Genomic DNA, 14,491 nt, shown 5'->3' with positions numbered 1-14,491 from the left:
CTGATGTCATTCTATTTCTCCCTTGCCTATTATAAAAGGACTTTGCAATATCCCAGAGCATGAGAGGAGTGAAGAAACCCACAAGTGACAGTGAGGTTCTAGATTGCTCTGCATGTTTAGGAGTTGCTCTCGGACACAGAACAGGAATTGAGTTTGGTTTGGTAAACGAAATTCTTTATTTAGTGGCCCTGCGACCCTGGGATTCTGCCTGTTTAGATGCCGCCTCACATTAATTATTAAACTCAATTTCATTTTGAGAACAAATATAAAGAGCTTATTCAGTGACATCTTTCACCCAGTAAACATGTGACCGAAGACTTGCACATCAATTCAACTGTGACCAATCAAATGACAGTTTGAATTCGTTCAGGAAAACTGCCATTTAGAGGAATCCTATGACGAATTCTTTTGTAAAGCCAAAGATCCTCTTAAAGTATACAAGTGATAATTATCCTTTTTATTTTTTTAAATCAATACAAGTTTCTCGTGAGTGCACAGAACACTTTTCTGTATCTCTCTCTGTAGGCCCATGTTGCTTTCTATCTGCCCCGGCCCTTGGCTTTGCTTTTTTGTGCCCTGGCTGGTCTATTCACTCTTCTGGTCATGGGCCTTCCTGATATTTGAGTTCTGTGAGCACCTATCTCCTGCCCTGAGCAAAGCAGGTCCTTGTGTTTGTTATCGGAGTGAATATCTGGAGAGCACAATTTATGTTGTCTATTACAGCAGCCAGCATATATGCCTCTCTTTGCTACCAAGAGGCAACAACACCGAATATATAAATCAGCCTTGAAAAGGTTTTACTGCATCCAGTGATGGTGTTACAGAATGGCATTGCCCTGAATTTTAGAGGGTAGCTAACATTTTCTCTTGTAAAATCTCTCTCTGTGTCATTGTCAGAATAGGAATCTGATATTGAGCAGAACAAGAGTTTAAACATTTAGTGTTCTTTGCGTTTTAGGTCCTCAAAATCATTTGCCATTTCATTAGCTATACGCACAAATAATATGTAACGATTCCCTGCAGTCTGGTAAGCCTGATTTTTCTCACAAACCTTTATTGTCCTGTCACTTGATAGCATATCATTGCAAAAGGTGAAATGAAATGAGATCATTCATGGCAAGGGGTTTTAAAACGGAGCCGGGAGGCCATTAAGGAACCTTATGCAAGTCCTCACTGGCAAAGCCATGAACTTTTGAATTCACCTAACCACAAATATTTCAAGGACTCGGCCTGAAAACCTGCATTCTGTATAGTAGGAGACTTTGCTTAGTGAAAGCCATAATAAACCAATGATCTTCAGCCAAGATTACTTTTCTGCCACCAACACCAATCAAAATTCTTTGTAAACACCATATACAAACCTCCCTTTTTGTTTTTTAAAACTCTTGACTTTTGTTCTGGGCTGGGGAGGCACAAGTTGGATTCCTGCCCAAATCTGTACTCCCCAAATTGCAATTCTGAGGCCCTAGAGAAATACTTTTGTTTTTATTTAATTCAGCCTCTTTTCTCAGTTAACATTATGTATTGCGTCAACTCCTTTATGGAATTAAAAAAAATTTTTTTTTGACTCCTTGAAGTCATGGACTATCTTAGGGGTTTTGTTTTTTATTATATGGACTATCATGGTTCTGTGTGAAAATAGACACTCAAGGAATAAATTCATGGACTTTGTTGAAAATAGACTATGGAAGAAAACACACCACAGATGAGATTTTTTTATTTAATTGCTGCAAACCATCTGGATGACTTTTTCAGCATCACAGAGAGCAGACAGATTCTAGTTCTTGGTCATGTAACATACCCTTAACCTATTTTTGCATAGTAAGAAAGATGTATTAGGGAGCACTCCATAAACGGCATCATCATGAAGCTAACATTTGAGCAAACATGTCTGTGCTGACAGTCATGAGGCGGTTAGTGTTGGGAGAGAGTTCTCCATGGGCCTGTCACATTTCCACATGATGAGAGCAGAGGCCTTTCTTCTGGACTATCTTTTCCAGAGTATTTGTGTGACAAACAGCCTTGGAAAAGAGTGTCTCCTGGGGAAAAGGGCAGGTTTTCTCACAGCTTTGGAAGATAGAGATGAGCAACATTATTTGTTGTTAAGACAATAAAACGTTTATATAGTTGGCATTCGTCACAAACATGGAAAGCCATGACAGCAGGCCCCAAGGGTCCATCAGGCATACTCCTGGGGGTCTCAAGGGTGCCCTCTATGGTTTTCACATTTCCACAGGTAGATGACAGGTGAGGAGGTGAGGCATACTTGATGCAGCTAACGGTCTGGTCACAAGGAATTCTCACTCATCTTTGAGTCCTCAAAACTGTGACAGTGTCTGGTTCTCAGAAGACCTTCATTAAATGTTCTGTTCCTTCTCTCCCTCCTTCAAAACAATCTCTTCCCTCATAATGTCTTTCCTTTCATCAAACCCATTTCGTACTCTCTCCCCTTCAGTTTCTTTTCTCCACCTTCAATTTCTTTAATGAAAAACATAGTTTTTCACTCTCCGATTATTTTTAGGGCTTAAAATAATTTTGGAAGAGGTAATACTTAAGCCTAAATTTACATTAATAAATTAAATATCGATAAGATACATTTCCAAAAACTCACTTTTACATAAAAGATCACTGAGAAAAAAAGGTGGGGAGGGGATTTCAAGAGAGAATGTGATATAAGAGACCTATCCTATTGGAAAGCTCACAGTATATTTGACAACAAATTTCCTAACTTTATATCCATCTCAGAGTACGTTTTAAAATTTAACTGACATGGGACACCTGGTGGGCTCAGTTGGTTAAGCATCCAACTTTTGATTTTGGCTCAGGTCATGATCTCACAGTTCATGGATTGAGCCCTGTGTTGGGGTCCATGCTGTCAGTGTGGAGCCTGCTTGGGATTCTCTCTCTGCCCCTCCCCCTGCTCATGCTCTCTCTCAAAATAAATAAACATTTAAAAATATATATAATAAAATAAATTTCAACTAGCACATTAAAAAATTCTGAGTCAGTAGTTATCAGGGAAATGCAAGTGAAAACCACATGAGCTCTTCTAAAAAAAAACAAAGCTCCACAATGATATATGTCTCCCCAGCTAGTAGAATGTCTCAAGCTGAGAAGACTGATAAAACCAAGAGTTGGAAGGATGTGGAGCAACTGAACTCTCATACATTGCTAGTGGGAATGCAAAATAGTACAGCCACTTTAGGAAGCAGAATGACCACATCTTGTGAAATTAAACATACACTTTCCAGGTAACCCACCAATCCAACTCTTAGCTTTCTCCCAAGAGAAATGAAATATATCCATGTAAATATTTGAACATAAAGGTTCATATCAGCATTATTCAAAACCAAGACAGGTAAAAACTATAACCAAAAACAAAGATGTCTGCTTTCACCACTTCTACTCAACATAGTATTAGAAGTTCTAGCCAGAGAAATTAGGCAAGTAAAAGAAATAAAATGCATTCAAATTGTAAAAGAAGAAATAAATTTATCTCTGGTCATAGATGATATGATATGTAGAAAAACCTAAAGATTACACACAAACCTATAGAGCTAATAAATGAATTCAGTAAAGTTTCAGGATACAAAATTAACAGATAATAATCAGTTGCATCTCTATACACTGACAATGAACAACCCAAAAAGAAATTAAGAATACAGTCTCACAATAGCACCTAAAAGAGTAAAATTAGAATAAATATAATCAAAGAAGCAGAAGACTTGTATATCAAAAACTATAAAGCATTGCTGAAAGACATTAAAATACACATAAATAAATAGAAAAACATCTCATGTTCATAAACTGGAAGACTGAATATTAAGGTCACAATGCTACCCAAAATGATCTACATAGTTTTCATAGGATTCAATGCAACCTATCAAAATCTCAATATTGTTTTGTTTTTCAGAAACATTAAAGGCTGTCCGAACGTTCATATGGAATTTCAAGTAAGTGTGCTTGCTTCAGCAGCACATACACATATGGAATTTCAAGGGATCCTGAAGAGTTAAGATATTCTTAACAAAGAAAAAAGAGGACTCACACTTGCTGATTTCAAAACTCACTCTAAAGCTATAGTAATACTGGGGCGCCTGGGTGGCTCAGTCGGTTGAGCGTCCGACTTCAGCTCAGGTCATGATCTCGCGGTCCGTGAGTTCGAGCCCCGCGTCAGGCTCTGGGCTGATGGCTCAGAGCCTGGAGCCTGCTTCCGATTCTGTGTCTCCCTCTCTCTCTGCCCCTCCCCCGTTCATGCTCTGTCTTTCTCTGTCTCAAAAATAAATAAATGTTAAAAAAAAATAATTAAAAAAAAATAAAGCTATAGTAATACAAACAATGTGGCACTTAAATAAGGATACATATAAACCAATGGAATAGAGTCTAGTAATAAACCCAAATATATGGTCAACTGTTTTTTGACAAAGGTGTGAAGACTATTCAAAGGGGGAAGGGCAGTCTTTTCAACAAATGGTGCTGGGGAAACTGGATATCCACGTGCAGAAGAATGAAGTTGGACTTTTTTTTTTTTTTTTTTTTTTTGCAAACCTTCTTTATATCACATAAAAAAAAAAAAAAAATTAACCCAGAATGGATTAAAGACTTAAATATAAGACCTGAAACTGTAAAACTCCTAGAAGAAAACAGGAGAAAATCTTCATGACATTAGATATGTCATGATTCTTGGATGTGACACCTAAGCACAGGCAACCAAAGAAAAATGGATAAATTGGACTTTGTCAAAATTAGAAACTTTTGTGCATCAAAGGACACCATCAAGGGAGTGGAAAGACACCCCAAAGAATGGGAAAAAATATTTGCAAATCATATATATTAAGGGTTTAATATTCAGAAAGAATTCTTACAAAAAGATAAACTACCTACTTAAAAAATGGGCAAAAGACTTGAACAGACATTTGTCCAAAGAAGACATGCAAATGGCCAATAAGCACATGAAAAGATGCTCAACATCACTAGCTTTTAGGGAAATGCAAATCAAATCACAACCACAAACCTCACACCCATTATAATGTTATTATAAAAAAAAGTTCAAAAGTTAAAAAAAAAACCCAAAACAGAAAACAAAAATTGTTGGTGAAGCTGTAGAGGAAGTAGAGTCCCTAAGAGTGTTGGTGGGAATGTAAAATAGTGCATCCCCTGTGGAAACCAGTTTGGCAGTTCCTCAGAAAGTTAAACATAGAATTATCATATGATCCGGCAACTCCATTTCAACTTCCATAGAATTGAAAGCAGGGGCTTGAACAGATCCTTGTACACCAAGGTTCACAGCAGCATTATTCATAATAGTCAAGGAGTGCAAATAATCCAAATGTCAATGAACAGATGAACAGGTTAATAAAATATGATGGATACAAGCAATGGAATAGTATTCAGCCTTTAAAGAATGAGAATCTGAGACATGATACCACATGGGTGAACACAGAGCACATTATGCTACATGAAATAAATCAGTCACAAAAGGTCAAATATTGTGTAATTCTATTTATTTGTGATACCTAGACTAGTTACATTCATAGAGACAGGCTCAGGGGAAGAGAGAATGGAGAATTAGCATCTTATGGGTAAAGAGTTTCTTTTGGGGGATGATGAAAAAGTTCTGTAGATGGACAGTGGTGGTGGTTGCTCAACATTGTGAGTGTACTTAATGTCACTGAATTGTAGATTTTAAAATAGTTAAAATGGTAAATTTTATGTTATGCATATAGACAATTAAGCAAAAACTACCTACAACCCAAATGTTTATCAGCTTGTGAATGGATAAACAAATTGTGCCTATCCATTCTTTGGAATACTATTCAGCAATGAAAGTAGAAGATATTACTTACTCAGACACTAGCTCAAAAACATTCTGACTAAATGAAAAAGGTGACACACAAAAGACTCAAGCAGTGAGATTCCATTCATGTGAACTTCTAGAAAAGGCAAAGGTAAAGAGACAGAAGGAAGGTCAGCGGTAACCCTTGGCAGGGGGCTGGAAAAGAGAATTAATGGTGGAGTCATGGTGAAACTTGATAGAGGGATGAAACTCATCTATATCTTAACTGCCATAGAGGTCTGTCTCTGCATACACATACCAAACATCATCAAACACTTAAAATTAGTGGATTTTTCAATGCAAACACACCTCAGTAAAGCTATTTTAAAGGTATAATCCTTAAATTGTGCTAGCAATGGCAGAAGTTTAATGGTCAGGCAGATCACTTGTGTCATAATGACTTTAGAAACGTATATCCAATTCTTCCATGGTGCATCTTCTAGAACAAGGGTTATTCAATAACATGGATTATTCAGCAATGGTTGGCTGACTCTTTAGCCCTTTTCCCAATTATTCTAGATACTTGTGATACACTAATGAGCAAAAGAGTATATGTATCAGTTAGGATAGATAAACTATTCCAAAATCGCAGTAGCTTCCACCACAAAGGTTCATTGATGACTCATGCCACCTGGCCATTGCCAGTTAGCTGTTCTGCCACTTACTGCCTTCCCTCTGGGCCCCAGCCTATGGGAACAGCCATTATCTGCAACACTGGAAAAACAACTGTCATATTGTTTTTTGGATGTTATCCAGCAATGAAAAAGCACAACATGTTATAAATTCAGAAAAGTAAAAAGGATGAACTCAAAAGTATTATTACTAAGTGAAAAGTCAAATTCAAAAGACGTCATGGAAGAATAACAAACACCATAGACCACATGCTGGCTCTAAAACTTCTGCAAAGAAGTGGCAATATCTCTGTTCACATGTCATCAATCAGAGCAAGTCATATAGCAATGTTGGATGTCAATGGAGTGGTGTAATCCTCTCCCAGGGGGGCATGAGAGAATATATTTGAATAATAATTCAATTTGTTATCTACTATCATATTATATAATAATAGTAAAACAGAAGGAAGTAGGGTTATAGAGAAAAAATAGAACAGAGTAAGGGGGTCAGACGCAATGGTATGGAGCAGAAGATAGCATTGAAGAGCTCCCAGGGCAGCCCTCGGTAGGAAGCAAAGAGGTGGTAGAGGGGATGGAGTTGGCCAAACAGAATCTGGGAAAGAGCACTCCCAGCAGAGGCAGCATCTAGAGTAAATGTCCTGTATCCGGAATGTGCCTGGAAGTCTGGAGGTATAGTAAGGAAGCCAGTGTGACTAGAGTAGAACAGGAGAGCACAATCAGAGGGCAGGTGACCAAGGCAATGGGGTGGGAGCAAACAGGACTTTGTAGTCTCTGCAAGGACTTTAGATTTTATTCTGGTGAAACAAGGAGCCAATGCAGGGTTTCAAGGAGAGAAATAGTTGATCTGAGTTACGACCTATGTCCTACCTTAAAAAGATCACTGTGGCTGTTATCCTGGGAACAAAGGCAGGAAGCAGGGAGACCAGTAAGGGGGTCACTGCAAGAATCCATGCAGGTGATGATAGTGACTCAGGCCAGCAGGACAGCTGTGGAGGGGGTGAGACGTGGTCAGATTTTGGATATTTTTCAAGTCAGGTCAGGAGGATTTTGTGGGTGTGAGAGAAAGAGGAGGGCAAGGATGCCTCCAAGGATTTTGCTTGTTTGTTTGTTTGCCTGGGCAACTGGAAGAATGGAGTCACTGTGATTGAGATGAGAAAGGCTCTAGGTTTAGCAGGTCCCGTCTAAAATGAGAGATCAGGTGTTTAATGTAAAACATGTTAAATCTGAAAAGTCTGTGGGCATATAGGCAGATTTCCACACTACTCTGGGTGAAACAGGTCTCACTTTTCCATTGTCTGGTGTCTTGGAAAACCCACTGGAGCCAGAGCCAACAAAAACAGATGGAGATGCTGGCCTTACCACCTGGAAGCTCTTTGACCTTGGGAAGGTCACTAGTACGCTCGCCCCTCCTAATCTATGCACGGAACAATAAAACATGCTCATGGGGATATTATGAGCCTTCAATGACATATGTTTATGGCTGGGCTCCATAGACTCAAAGATGGGATAGAAAATGGCCTCACTGTTGCAGCTGCTGTGATTCACTGTGGTGGTCTCATCAAAGGGTCCAGTTGGCTGCTTTGGGATTAAACACAGCATATACATTATACCACAGTCTCAAGATCCCAGGTGTCTGAAACCACAATTTGGAAACACTAAAGCTACTGAATGTTGTTCTTCCTTTGATATGCTGATTTTTTATTCTAACCTAGTCCATTCTGGGATTCATCCCTGTAGAATTCCTTGAGCAATGTAAGATCTTTTGGTGACTCTTAAAATCAGAAGTTACATAAAGCCCCATGACCATGCCTGCAAGCTATCCCACATCAGCTGGCTTCTGGGGCAGGGTCCCAGACCCTCAGGACCAGGCAACACTGAGACTCTGCTCCTGCTGAGCTCCCTGCTCTGTGCCCTGGAGAGCAGCAGAGCACAGATGGGGGCCAGCCCTAGTGTGGCCTGGAGGAGTGGGAAGACACTTGGAGACAGGCCTGGAAGCGAGGAACAACATTCTACGTCACCATGCGGCCTGGGCCAGCTGCTCATCTTCATGAGGGTGAGGTTGAGGAAAATGACATGAAACATGGTGTGCATTCGTGTCTGCCACATGGTGGGTATCCAACAAAGTAGAGTTTCCCTTCTCCCTGGTGCTGCCTCCCCCTTTAGTTCAGGCACATGGCCTACCAGGTGCTGTCTCTGTCTTTGAGGTCATAGGAGTACACTGTGGGAACAGCATCCCATCCCCTTCCAGGTGTCAACCTAACATGCCCCACAGCATTTTATTTCTCTCAAAAAAAATTATGATTTGGTCATCCATGGACAATTTGGATTCTTTAACTATTACACAGGTTATATCTCCATTCCATATATTCCCTTAGTGAAACGAGGCCCCTCAATTTCCTTTTTTAAGCATAAAATACTTCCTCCAATTATTTTGTTTGAGAACTGCCTCACTCAAGCCTCCGAGGGGTTCTCTTCGTCCCACTAATCTGGGGTTTGGTGGCCTTGCTCAGGCTCCGTGTACTTTGGAAGATGCGCCTTGGAAAGTGTTCTTCCTTGGTCTTTCTGAGGAGCCAACAGTTGTGACAAGTAGATACGTGCACACATACCCAGGGTGTTGACATTTCTGGTAGGATGTCTTAGCTACTTGTAAGATAGCCTTAATTATAAATTCTTCATTAGGATCTTGGAGTCTAGGAGAACAAAATATTTTCAGGTATTTTGTTTTTTTCTCCAAAGCCAACGAGGGTGAATCTTCACTACTCAGAGAATCTAAAGTTGAATACTGAGGTAAATAATGCAATTTAAGCAATACATTGCCCTATGGAAGTCATGTCATTATTATCCATGTAACACTCTTATAAAATATGAAGGAGAAAAATGTTTTCCTATTTGCTTATTACTTTAAGACTGAAATAATCCTAGTGGCCTCTGGCGAACAGCATCTTCTCCAAATGTCTAGATCAGCACACTTCTGAGGGATTCTGGAATGGATTTACTGCTTTCTCTGAAAACCAGGGCATGACCTACTTGATACAACATTGTTTTGATTGAAGTGCACAGGATGAAAAATAAAAAATTTCCAATGCTAAAAGCCAGCAACCTTGAGGTACAATTTTGTTTCCAGAGTGTTAGGATGGAAACAACACATGGATTTGTCCGGTATTGTCTCTTGTGTGGTTGAAAAGAGTAGATAAGTGGGTTTTTATTTCTCCCAACCCAGGAGAAATAAACACTGCCATTTTCGCAGCGACCACCTGTTTGAGACAAAACGTGTGCCCAGCCTCGTATCTAATTTGTCCTTCTCTTACTCCAGCCACTGCTATAGCAACCAGCTTCGAATAGATGTAACCTGGCAACACTTCCTGTCTGCTGGCTCCACCCCATGGAACACCTGCAGGGGCCAGCCCAGTGCTTACACAGGCATCGTCTGAATGTACACAGGACTCAATGTCCCAAGAGGCAACACTTGAACAATGGGAGGTGGGCACTGGTGAATAAAGACTCCTTGTACCCTTTGAGTGCTTGGTTGCATATATTAAGACACATATATTAAGTAGGCCATCATGAATTATCAAGGGACTCTTGGAGAAGTCCCTGGTGCACTGCCCCTGGATCTAGCTGGGACCACAGCTAGGTCACTGACCAAAGAACAGTTGTATTAAAAAAGCAAAAAGAAAAAAAAAACTCTCTGAAGAAAGAAACTCTGAAATCTTATTTCACTAGGTATTCAGACCTTTATTGCATATAAATTTTCCCAAGTAGAAGGCAGGACTAAGAGAGGCCTGGGGTTGGATGTAAGCCACTAGGGTACAATTTCATAAGCCAATGAATGAGCTTAGTGGACTTTGCTCTTTTCGGTAATGCTAGCTCAGTTTCTGAAAGGAAGTTTTGTGCCAATTTAGTTCTTTTTATATTTTGTCTCCTTCAAATGTGTGACGAGTAGATCTGACGACTTCCTCTCCTTGTTAGACATGCCAGGAATTCAGTATCAATTTTAATCTTTTAATTGATCGATGTTCTGTAAGCACAAGTCAAATAAGAGTGGGAAAGGAAATATATTTCAAAACATTTTTTAACGTTTTTTTTTTAAACTTGACACAATTCAGGCATACAGAAAAGCATAGGAAATAACAAGTTCTATGGGATACTATCAAAATGAGGTAGTTACTAACACTTTATCTTATTTGCTTTAAACCCACCATTGCCTTGAACAAAAAAGCTATTTTTTTCAATTTTATCTTTTATTTTTTAAAATTTACATCCAAATTAGTTAGCATATAGTGAAACAATGATTTCAGGAGTAGATTCCTTAATGCCCCTTACCCATTTAGCCCATCCCCCCTCCTGCAACCCTCATTTTTTTCTCCATATTTATGAGTCTCTTCTGTTTTGTCCCCCTCCTTGTTTTTATATTATTCTTGTTTCCCTTCCCTTACATTCATCTGTTTTGTCTCTTAAAGTCCTCATATGAGTGAAGTCATATGATTTTTGTCTTTCTCTGACTAATTTCACTTAGCATAATACCCTCCAGTTCCATCCACGTAGTTGCAAATGGCAAGATTTCATTCATTTTGATTGCCAAGTAATACTCCATTGTATATATATACACCGCATCGTCTTTGTCCATTCATCCATCGATGGACATTTGGCTATTGTTGATAGTGCTGCTATAAACATTGGGGTGCACGTGTCCCTTCCAAACAGCACACCTGTATCCCGTGGATAAATGCCAAGTAGTGCAACTGCTGGGTCATAGGGTAGTTCTAGTTTTAGTTTTTTGAGGAACCTCCATACTGTTTTCCAGAGTGGCTGCACCAGCTTGCACTGCCACCAACAATGCACAAGAGATCCTCTTTCTCCGTATCCTCGCCAACATCTGTTGTTGCTTGAGTTGTTAATGTTAAGCCATTCCAACAGGTGTAAGGGGGTATCTCATTTTTAATAAAAAAAAAAATATCACAGCCTCCCTAAAAACTCACCCACTGTCCACCCCCTTCTTCTCTCCATTCTCAGGGATAACTCGATTCAAATATTTGTATGTGTCTGGGCGCCTGGGTGGCTCAGTCGGTTAAGCGTCCGACTTTGGCTCAGGTCATGATCTCGCAGTCCGTGAGTTCGAGCCCCGCGTCGGGCTCTGTGCTGACAGCTCAGAGCCTGGAGCCTGCTTCAGATTCTGTGTCTCCCTCCCTTTCTGCCCCTCCCCTGCTCATGCTCTGTCTGTCTCAAAAATAAATAAAAACACTAAGAAATAATTAAAAAAAATTTATATGTGTCATTCCCATATATGCTTTTGTACTTCTGCATGGATATGAACCATGAACAACAAGTAGCCCCCTGCATCCTAGCTCTTGCTGCTGTTGAGAAGTCTAGCTGTAGTTCTTGGTGAAAAATAAGTCTCTTCTCTTTGATTAGTTTTTAAGATTTTGTCTTGGACTTTGGTGTTCCATGGTGTAACCAGGTATTTCAGAACAATGTATCAGGGTTGAGACTTACTGTGATTTATAAATCTGAGGATCCGTGTCTAAGCTCATTTCTGGAAAAAGACTGTCTATTCTCTTCTGGAACAATGCCTCTTTGCCATGGCGGGTCTCCCTCTCCTCGATGTGGCTCATGTGCACATCTTCACTCTGACTGCCAAGCAAGCACACCCTTGAGGCTCATGTCCTTTCTTTTTTTTTTTTTTTTTTTTTTTTTTTTTTCAACGTTTATTTTTTTATTTTTGGGACAGAGAGAGACAGAGCATGAACGGGGGAGGGACAGAGAGAGAGGGAGACACAGAATCGGAAACAGGCTCCAGGCTCCGAGCCATCAGCCCAGAGCCCGACGCGGGGCTCGAACTCACGGACCGTGAGATCGTGACCTGGCTGAAGTCGGACGCTTAACCGACTGCGCCACCCAGGCGCCCCTAGGCTCATGTCCTTTCTCTGCACCAAGCAAAACCCAAGGCCCTTGGTCACCAAGAACCAGCGACTAGCACAAGACACAGAATCACTTCTGTATTTCGGTTTCCTTTTTAATCCTGGCCCCTGGGAAAGTTTGAATTATACTATTAAAATTAATGCTAAAATTATTAAAAATTAAAATTATTCTATTAAAACCATGTTTGTTATATTTTATCCAGTGTTTGGAGGTGTTAAGAGGGAGAGAGACTTTATGTCTGGTTGATATTGCTGGAATTAACAAGGCCAGGACAACACATCCTAAAATGTATCCTCCTGCAGATTCCTCTCTCTCTCTTGTGATATATTGATGACTCTACCAGCGTCTTAATAAAACGCAATAGCTTGAAACTCAGAAGTTAAGTTTAGGAGTACCTTGGGACAGTATTTACTGATTTACTGCATATAGCTTGTGAATACAAAATGCTGGCCTTTCAAGTCAAGGCATCTATCACTCACCTCCTGAAGATTTTCAAAAAGGACCTTCCTTGGAGCCTGTAGTAATCTTAAGACAGTGCCTCTAAGTGATAAGGAGGTTTGATCCCAGAAATTGCTAAGTGATTGGTTGGGGCTGGGTTGGGAGGAGGAGGGGACAAAAGGGCCTCTGATAGGCGGAAGTTTCTCTCCAGCTCACAACCTCCTGAGCAGCTTTGTGAGTCTGATGGCTTTGTCTCAGGACTGATGCCAGGCTAGGAAACCAGCTTCAGTGCGAAGCGGCCCAGAAAGTTCCAGGTGAAGAACTTTTCCAACATCCTGGCTGTACTCCAGTGCTAATCACAGTGCCTAGGATAAGTAGATGTTCAGAAAGTACTTCCTGAATGCATCAGCAATCTAGTACATTTCCAGAGGACTCAAGTGCTCGGACTGGAGAGGCACAGGGAAGGGGAAGACAAGGGCAAGCTCCAGGCAGGTTTACAATTTGCGATTGTTAAAGTTACTGTCTCTTCCATCCTGAACTTCGCCCTCCTCCCTCCACACTTCCCCGTGTCTGTGGACATCGGAAATGGGAATGGGCATGGATAAGGGGGATTCGAGTTGAGGACAGGGTTTGTTTGGGTTTAGGATGTTACGTGGTTCTTAGTCTCTTCTTAGCATAGTTAAGCGATTCCTACCTGTCCTGGTGTAGGAATGGTCTTCAGAAACCCTCCTACCTGCACTGGTGCCATCTTCACCCACAGGGCACCACACGATGGTGCAGACGCAGTATGAACGTGCTCAACAGCGACCCACAAAGGCAACATGTGGGGGTGGAAAGAAACAGGTGGGCCATGTGAGGAGCTGGGCATTGGTCTCTGGAACTTCTTCCCGGCGTCTTGATGTATCATACTATAGGTGGAAGAAGGTCATCACAGGGAATGCATCCCCAAAATGCAGGACAAAAATACGGTAGAGGTTTCTTTTTTCGGGTTTGGTGATGCTGTGATACTGTGGAAACTTGCAACGAGCTGTCATTTCTTGTCTCACTCTAAATAAATCTTCACTTCAGTGCCAAATGTTGTACTTACAATTTTCTATTCCTCAGTAGTACAGGCTGAAGAAATGGCTTCCTCAGTAGCACAGGCTCGGGGCACACAGCATGGCTTGGCTGCAGGACTGCCCCTCCCTACATGTGCAGGCTAGAGGCTGGAGGCAGGAGGGCTGGGGGACAGGATGCAGGGAGGCTGGAGAAAGGGAGGTGGGAGGCAGGGAGGCAAAGAGGCTGGAGGTGGGAGGCAGGGAGGCTGGAGGAACGGAGGCAGGGAGAGGGGGGCAGAGAGGCGGGGAGGCAGCGGGCCAAGCCCCCACGCTGCGCAGGCCTGCCTCCTTCCTGTCACCTGCACATGGGCTTCCTGTGAGGCTATGCTAGTAGGCGACAGCACTGTGGGTATCAGCCTATATGAATACACAACGTGGTATCTAAACAGAGACACCCTGGGGCATGGAAGGGGGTGCTGTTAGCAACTTGCCAGGACTGTCCCAGGCAAAGTGACCTGGATGCAAACCCCCCTGTGCTCCTACTAGCTGCGTATTTTAAATTTTTTTTTTTCAACATTTTTTATTTATTTTTGGGAGAGAGAGAGACAGAGCATGAACGGGGGAGGGGC

The sequence above is a fragment of the Panthera onca genome, chromosome F1, assembly GCF_046562875.1.
Source record: "Panthera onca isolate mPanOnc1 chromosome F1, mPanOnc1 haplotype 2, whole genome shotgun sequence".
Classification (NCBI taxonomy): Eukaryota; Metazoa; Chordata; class Mammalia; order Carnivora; family Felidae; genus Panthera; species Panthera onca.
The sequence above is the reverse complement of the archived record's forward strand: the minus strand, read 5'-3'. Positions refer to the sequence as shown.